Raw genomic sequence first — 7585 nt, 5'->3', positions numbered from 1 at the left:
CTGTGCACTAAGAGGCGTGCAACAGTCTGTACTGGGACCCTGAAACGCTTGGTAAAGAGTCAAATCATCTGAGCATTGAGAGCCCCACCACATTGCATGCATTTTCTATTGTTTTCACTCTGTTCCTGACTTCCCTTGTTTTTCTTAAAGAACCTGCTAAAAGTTGTTATTACACACATCTGCACAAGCTGTGAATTGAACCCAGGCCTCTCGGTCCAAGATTCGGGATATTTTCACCGCGTCACAAAACATCGACTCGAACTTCATTTGTCCCTTGCCTGCTAAGTCACGCCTGAATCAACTCTGCAATTGGGAGGAAGAGGCGGAACAGAAGGACCGAGTAGCGGCCGGTCCTCCAACCAGAGTGAGTGAGGAGAGGGACCAAAGCATTCTCGGGGGTGAACGCTTCAAGATTGGTCTGAGAGTAAAATATTTTGCAGGATTGATCATTCTCACGACTTAGTGGAGCATTAAACCTCTCTTATAAATCAATGTGAGACTTTAAGAAATACTGTAGTTGAAATGTAAATCTGATAACGTACATATTTCCAATCGATTTACACAACTCGAGTAAGAAACTTCTTTTCAAGCTCCCAGAACGATTAGTAATTTACATACCTGGCTGTTATGGTTGATTTAGACCGGACAATCTATTTGACTGTTAGACATCTCTATGACTATAACTCGACAAAACAATTGTTAATGAATAATATTGTACCCATCAGGCTTTGCAGTTATGAATATTCTCTCTAAATTCACTGATAAACTTAGACGCACGCGCAGTTTGGTTTCAATGCAGAGCATGCGCAGTGTCACATTGGTCAGGACAGAGAGAAATGGAGCTGCTTTCTCCGGCAGCGTGTTCGATCGGCTTCAGAGCCGGTGTGCGGGAGCCTCCCTGGGAGAAAGGAGCGGAGAGAATTCACAAGTCCCGGATAAAGGTTAAAAAAAATTCGAAAAAGTCCCTCCAGTCCTGGGTAAAGAGGTGGCGGTCTCTGATCAGGGAAGTGGTCCAGGGTCACGGCCGCCATTTGTTTGAGAGAAGAGTGAGGATGGTCAGGGCCGCCATGTTGAGAAGGTCAAGGTGCAGGAGGGCGGGGCTCTCGGGGTCTGTAGAACAATCAGAGGAAAGGGAAGACCCATTGTTATTGATTTAATTCCACGAACACAGCTTCACTGGGCGATCCTGCAGGAATATCCTCTCTCAGTCCTGCTGGGATGTTTCACCCAATCAGAACCAGCAGTTCTCCTCCTCTCTCAGCTCCATTTCTGTCCTTCCTGCAGCATCTGTCCCCTGGAACATTGAGCTGCCTGTCCTGTCCCTCCCTCAGCTGTTGTTTCTGTAATACCTGTGATATCCCAATCCCACTTTAGATTACTTCACTAAAGACAGGAATGCACCCGATGGATTTTTCTTAACATCAGCAATTGTTTAATACTCACTTACCTGTTTTTAATTATATCTTTTTTGAAGCATTTAATTCACAGTCAATCATTTGCAATGGCGGGATTTAAAACTGTGTTCAGAGAACTTTTGCTGAGTTTCTGGATAAATTGCTTCACAATAATGCCCCTCGGCCATAACTTCGTCTGCTCACAGGTTGCGCATTCCAGTACAACATGAATCAAAACCCTTTCTTTGTGCACAATTATTTGATGCTGAACTCTGGTGATGTCACTCAGTATCTCTCCTTGTGCGGTCCCTCACTGTGTGGGTCTAATTGCTGCCTCTGTCAGCGTCTCTCACTCTTGCAGCTACTCCAGATCCTGAGCCAACAGAATTCTCCACTCCAGAGAGATGACGCAGTACAGGCCAGGAATGGAGACTGGGATTTTCCAGATCTCTGTGGGGCTCAGTGCCATTTTACATATGTAACCCTCACAAGCATCAGTCTAATTTCCCATTCTGCCTAATTCTGTGTCTTCTACAGGTACTAAAGGAGTTACTGACTCAATAGACGTGCCAACTGCTGGTTGGGAAGATGTTTGGTCAGCCAGAGAGAAAAAGGTCAGGGAGGTCAGGAGCCTTATATAAATCCTGCCGCCAGGTAAGATTACTCACAGTGCACAGAGCAAAGAGCAATGAGAGGGCTCCAAACATCAGCTAACAGGCCATGACATAGATATAGTGCTGGAGGGGGAGCAGACTCGCCTCAGGCTCAATCACCACTTCTACTTTAAGTTTTATTGTACTGAGACAGCATCGGGAGTTCCCAGTTTTCAATCCAGGCGTGTGCTGTCTTGTTGAGCACCAGGACAACAGAGGGGAAAACAGGCCTGCAATGAGAGAATGGTAATGCTGCCTGGGATCTTCCTGTTCCCTATTCCCTCTCCAACACTGCATCTATGGCTCATCTTGTGGACCAGTGTCTTCAATCATTCTAACTCCTATAACAGTTCCTATCTCTGTCATCTCCTCACCTCTCACCAATTTCTTGACATATTTGAAACCTCCAGTCCAGACGACCTGTAACTTGCTTCAGTCTCTACAAACATGCCTTGTCTCGATAGTCTCCTCCAACAACAACTGAAGACATTAGGTCTGTTTCTGTGCTGCATTACTCTTTGTTTGATGTTTCCTAAATGGAATGAGTTGCATTTGCCTGTGTTTGGCCTATATCCCTTCCAATCTTCTCCTCTCCATGTACCTGACCAAGTGTCATTTCCATGTTGTAATTATACTTGATTTCACCATTTCCTCTGGCAGTCCATTCCATCTATGCACCATTCTCTGTGGAAAATGTTGCCCCTCAGCTCCCTCTTTAAATCCTTGCTCTCTCACCACACGTTTGTGGCTCTAGATTTGGACTCACCTACCCTTCGCAATTCACCTTACTTAAGCCCTACATTGTTTCATACACCTTTATAAGGTCAATCCGTGGCCACCTCTGCCCATGAGAATTATTGACGACAATGTTACAAATATCTCCAACTCATGTACTCAATGTTCTGGCCACTGATGACAAGTGTGCCAAATGCTGCTTTCCCCTCCCTGTCCCCCTGTGATGCCACTTCCAAGGAACAATGTAACTGCACCCCTTGATCTCCCTCTGTTTGACAACACTGCGCAGGTCCCTACCATTAACTGTTTTAGTCCTCCCTGGTTTGTCTGAACTAAATCGAACACCTGAATTAAATTTCATCTTTCATTCCTTAGCCCACTGGCCCAGTTGATTAACATCCCCTTCGATACCTATATTCCCTGCCCACTCTTCCACTATTCTTGGTATCTGCAAAAATGCTAACAGGGACTGCTACCTTTTCACTCAGATTGTTTATGTAAGTGGTGCACAACAGTGGTCCCAGCACCAATCCTTACAGCACACTGCTGGTCAGAGGCCCCAGTCTGAACAACAACCCTCTCCCACCACCCTCTGTCTCTCACTGTCATCCCATTTTGTATCCAGTTGGCTAGGTCTCCCTGATCCCTTGTGACCTAACCTTACTAACCAATGTATCATGCTACACCCTGAACAAGGGTTGCTGAAACCAGAAACAACGTCTGTTGCTCTGCCTTCATCTATCTTCAAGTCAAATTTGTGAGGCATGTTTTCCCACGCACAAAGCCATACTGGTTGCCGTAATCAGTCTTTGTCGTTCCAAATACCACCTACCTCTCAGAATGACCTCCAACAACTGACGCACTCTGATGTCTGGCTCATCAGTCTGTAGTTTCCTGGCTTCCTCTTGCAGCCTTTGTTAATTAATGACACAACATTATAATCATAGTCAGAGAGTCAGACCGCACTGTTCGGTCAATGCTAACCATACTCTAAAACTGATCTTGTCCCACCTGCCTGTACCTTGATCCTATCCCTTCAAACCTTTCCTATTCATGTACTAATCCTAATGTCTTTTAAACATTGTAATTGTCCCCACATTCACCCCTTCCTTGGGAAGTTCATTCCACACGCAATCCACCCTCTGTGTAACAATGTGACCCTCACGACTTTTTTTTAAATGTGTCTCCTCTTACACTTAAAAATGTAGCTTCTCGTCTTGAAACTCCCCTGTCCTTGGGAAAAAAAAACAGCTCCCATTAACTCTATCTATTCCCCTCATTATTTTATAAACTTCTACGAGGTCATCTGTCAACATTCAGGTTTCAATGAAAAAAATACCAACCTATTCAGCCTTTCTTTAGAACTGAAAACTTCCATACCCAGCCACATTCCAGTAAATCTCATCTGAACCCTTTCGAGCTTAATAATATCCTTCCGATAACTGGGTGACCTGAACTGAACACAGTATTCCAGAAGTGGACTCACCAATGGCCTGTATAATCTCAATGCGACTTCACAACTCCTATATCCAAAGTAATGAAAGCAAGTGTGGCAAGTCCCTTTTTAACTATCCTGTCTCCATGCTGCAAACTTCAAAGAATTATGTACCTATACCTCGAGGTCCCTCTGTTCTACAACACTACTGAAGGTCCTACCATTAATTGTATAGGCCCTGCCTGTGTTTGTTGTACCAAATGCATTCCCTCGCATTATACAGATTGAACTCCATCTACAGTTTTTCAGCCATTCACGCATTTCATCAGGATCCCTTTGTAATCTCAGAAAACCTTCTTCACTGTCCACAATGCCACCCTCCAGTCTACCTGCCTATCACACATGGTACAAATATCTTTGCTAGGGGGCCTACAATTTCTTCACCAGCTTCCCACAATGTCCTGAGATACATTTAATCAGGGCCTGGGGATTTATCTACCTTTGTGGTTTAAAACCTCCAGCACCTCCTCTTCGATAATGTGGACTCATTTCAAGACGTTGAGTCATAGAGACGTATAGCACGGAAACAGGCCCTTCAGACCAACTCCTGCATGTTGTATCTAGTCACATTTGCCACAATTTTGCCAATATCCCTCTAAACCCTTTTTATTCATATACCCATCATATAAAATGTATTTCTATCAGCCTGCACTATTTCCTCTGGCAGTTTATTCCATAGACTCTGCCAGAACCAGTTTTCCTTTAGGTCCCTTCGAAACGTTCCCCTCGCACTTTAAAGCGATGCCCTGTCGGTTTGGAATCCCCCAGCCTGGGAAAAAGACCTAGTCTATTGACCCTATCGATGATCATCATGATTTTAAACACCTTTATGAGGTAACTCCTCAGCCTCCCATGTTCAAGTGAAAACAGCCCCAGCTTATTCAGGCTTTTCCCTGAAGAGCAAACCCTTCAACCCTGGAAGAATCCTTGTTCATTTCTTCTGAACCTTTCATGTTGCACAACATCCTCCCGATGGCATTGAGACCTGAATTGCACACAGTATTCTAATAGTAGTCAGGACAAACATGGTTTAGTCCCCCGAGCGCCCCAGTCTTTATCCACAGTAAGTTCCAAAGTGAAATATTTGTTTCGGATCCTGTAGTTGACCACATTGTTGGCTTCATTGATCATTATGGATAACTGTTTTGTCCCTCACTCTTCTTTTGCTCTTAATACACTTATAGAATCTCTTTCAATTCTCCTTAACTTTCTCTGCCAAAGCTATCTTATGCTCTCTCTTTACGTTCCTGATTTCCATCCTAAGAGTATTTCTACAGCCCCGATGCTCCTGAAGGGATTCACTTGAGTCAGCCAGTTATGTGCCCTCCTGTTTTCTTGACCAGAGCCTCGAAACTCAGCCAGTGTTTCCTAATTCAGTCAGCATTGAGCTGCACACTAACAGGAACACACTGGCGCTGAACGCTCCTTTTATCTTGGTTTTAAAATATTCCTATTTGCCCAGACTTCCCTTTACCTGCAAATAGCCTCCCAGATCTACTTTTAAAATTTATTAGATTAGATTAGATTACTTACAGTGTGGAAACAGGCCCTTCGGCCCAACAAGTCCACACCGCCCCGCCGAAGCACAACCCACCCATACCCCTACATCTACCCCTTACCTAACACTACGGGCAATTTTAGCATGGCCAATTCACCTGACCTGCACATCTTTGGACTGTGGGAGGAAACCGGAGCACCCGGAGGAAACCCACGCAGACACGGGGAGAACGTGCAAACTCCACACAGTTAGTCGCCTGAGGCGGGAATTGAACCCGGGTCTCTGGCGCTGTGAGGCAGCAGTGCTAACCACTGTGCCACCGTGCTGCCCACGCTGTGCCACCGTGCTGCCCACGCTGTGCCACCGTGCCGCCCACCTGTGCCACTGTGCCGCCCACATTATGTCTAATACTATCTTGCTCCGTGGTATAACTTGAACTTGTGGACCAGGCCTGTCCTTTTCCATTGCTATTTTCAAACAATTGTGGTGACTTTCCAAAGTGCTCCCCCACTAACACCTCAGTCCTGTTCCCTACCTTGTTTCCCAAGGGGAGGTCAGGTTTAGCCCCATTCTCCAGTTGGGCCATTTACATAATGACTGTGTACCTGTGCTGACATCTTCAGACATCCAGGGACTTGCCCACCAAGGTCTCTGTCTTCCTCAGTTCTCCAGGAGGACCTACCATTCATGATGTATACTGTTCGCTTATGAGACTCCCCACAGTGCATTACCTCACAGTAATCAGAAGTAAACTCCATCTGCCATTCCTCTGCTCAGTTTATCATCTGATCGATATCAGACTGCAGCCTGAGACCATGCCCCTCACTGTGGAAAACACTCTCACTTTTCATGTCATCGATAAACCTACTAATGATTCCTTCTGCTTTCATATCCGAGATATTAATGTACATAATAACCAGCAATGGTTCCTGCACAGATCCCTGTTTTACATCCACTGGACAAAGGCTTCCAATCATAAAAACAATCCTCCACCAATTGTGGATACAATTTATCAACTTGCCTTGGATCCCATGGGCTCTTCCCTTTTGGACCAGCCTTCCATGTGGGAGCTTATCAAAGACCTTAATGAACTCCATGTAACCCACATCATCTGCATTGCCCTCATCAAAATCAGGACAGTCCTCAAGCAAATCCATACAGACAATTCCTAATATATTCCTGTCCTTTCGAATGTTGATTCATCGTGTTCCTCAGAATTGTTTCCAATAATTTCCCTCCCTCTCCTATCAGACTATCTGCTCTGTAATTACCTGGCCTATCCCTGCTGCCCTTCTTGAACAAAGGAACCACATTAGCGATCCTCCAGTCATTCAGCACTTCACCTGTGGCCAGCAAAGTATTAAATATATCCGCCAGGGCCCAGCAATCTGCTCCATGACCTCCCATAGCAGCTTGGGATATATTTGATTGTTACTGGGTATTTCTCCACCTTTTTGCCTGTGAAAATATTTAATGCCTCCTCCTCATTGATCTTAATATGTTCCTGAACCTCACCATCCCTGGCTTCACTGTCTTTCTCCTGTGTGAATACAGATGGGAAGTATTCATTGAAGACCTCACCTTCTTCCTCTGGCTCCATGCACTGATTGTCCCTTTGGTTTCGAACAGGCCCCACTGCTTAGTTGGGAATTCTCTTACTCTAACTGTACTTATTAAGTACCTTGTGGCTTATCCTTAACATTATTAGCTCAGGATATTTTGTGACCGTTGTTTGCCTGTTCATTTTTAAGGACTACAACCACCACCCCCAGCATCCACCCCATCCCCCCTGCCCCACACACTCTAGACT

At 45.2% G+C, this 7585-nt stretch overlaps 1 long non-coding RNA gene across 4 annotated transcripts in view; it reads left to right on the top strand.

The window, feature by feature from the left end:
- Nucleotides 1-831: 831 nt before the first annotated feature.
- Nucleotides 832-7585, top strand: part of LOC140487213 (uncharacterized) — a 33878-nt gene continuing 27124 nt past the window's right edge. For all 4 annotated transcript variants that reach the window (XR_011962767.1, XR_011962766.1, XR_011962765.1 and 1 more), the window contains exons 1-2: nucleotides 832-941; nucleotides 1932-2048. This is a non-coding gene — a long non-coding RNA (uncharacterized lncRNA). The remainder of the gene's footprint in view (nucleotides 942-1931; nucleotides 2049-7585) is intronic.

This window comes from Chiloscyllium punctatum, chromosome 16, assembly GCF_047496795.1.
Source record: "Chiloscyllium punctatum isolate Juve2018m chromosome 16, sChiPun1.3, whole genome shotgun sequence".
Taxonomy (NCBI): Eukaryota; Metazoa; Chordata; class Chondrichthyes; order Orectolobiformes; family Hemiscylliidae; genus Chiloscyllium; species Chiloscyllium punctatum.
This window is presented reverse-complemented; position numbering and strand designations above follow the sequence as displayed.